The sequence below is a fragment of the Amphimedon queenslandica genome, unplaced genomic scaffold (assembly GCF_000090795.2).
Source record: "Amphimedon queenslandica unplaced genomic scaffold, v1.1 AMPQUscaffold_12539, whole genome shotgun sequence".
Lineage (NCBI taxonomy): Eukaryota > Metazoa > Porifera > Demospongiae > Haplosclerida > Niphatidae > Amphimedon > Amphimedon queenslandica.
This window is the reverse complement of record NW_003547224.1, coordinates 18,128-19,463: the sequence shown is the minus strand read 5'-3', so window position 1 is coordinate 19,463 and position 1,336 is coordinate 18,128.

Here is a 1,336-nt window from a genome sequence, read left to right as displayed (position 1 = left end):
AATTCATAATAAAACCTCGGAGGGTGGGAGGGCCCAAGAGGGCCACTGGCAAGTAACCCTGGAGGGTGGGAGGGCCCCTGAAGGCCAAATAACCCAGAGGGAGGAGGGGAGGGCCCAGTAACCCCAGAGGGTGGGAGGGCTAGGTCACCCCGGAGGGCGGGAGGGCCTTGAGATCAGGAAGAGAAAGGCCCCAAAGGGGATGACCCCAGCTGGAGGGGAGACCCCTGGCCGTAAGAAGGCCCCTAGGGCAAGAGTCCCAGAGGGCCAGGCAACCCAAGGGGTGGGTGAGAAGGCCCCAGAGGAAACAACAGCCCAGGGGGTGGGAGGGCCAAGGAGGACCCCACAGTCCTGGAGGGCAGAAAGGCCCCTGAGGCAGGCCTAGGGCGCAAGCAATGAGCCCTAATATATGTTAGTGATGATGACAAGGCACCCCGTAATAATAACCACAAAATGTGCAGTGAGCAGGGGGTAGTAGAGCCCGTGATATAGTCATGAAGGGCAGAGTAATATGTTGTCACAGTGGGCAGTGCTACACCCAAAATTCCCAATAGCAATTAGGGAATAGCAAGAGAACAAGGACAAATTTATCCCGAAGTAAAACTAACACAATCTGGAATAACAGAACTAACAATAGTCATGAGGACAGCAATTGATCTCGATAATACACAGTGGGTCGTGATACAAAAATTAGCACAGGCAAACAAGTTAGCTAAAATGAATTGGCAAAAACTACCCCACCCAAAGACTCATCTCTTGGGAGGCATGAATGTGAACAATAATCCCACCAGACAATTGAAAGATAGCTCAGGCAGGTTTACAAGTATATAAAAAATTATTAGGAAAACTGAAACCTGGCATGTGAGACTATGCAATAGAATGACTGCAAGAACAGGCTTAATCAGTGACATAAACTCCAGCAATAAAATAGAACACATTGTTTTGTGATAGATTATGTTTGTTTGAAGGCCGGTGGCCCCAGAGAGTGAGCATACCCCGGAGGGCAGGGCGGCACAAGGCCTTAGAGGTGGGGACAATGCAGAAGGGCCGCCCACTCAGAAGATGAGCCAAATGACTGCCCGTGTGGAGCCGACCCAACTGAGAGGGAAGGCATAGACTGCCCCAGGAGCTGTGGTTAGAGCTCCCCGCTGAGGAGGCTAGTGATCAGCTGTCACGACAGCATCGGTTCCAATACATGGGATGAGGATTAGTATGAATCATATCATGTAATGATCACTTGGGCAGGAGAGTTATCCTGACCTGACCCCCCCCCTAACCACACTCTCACAACCCCCCCTCCCCACACACACACACACACACACACACTAATCCCCGGAGG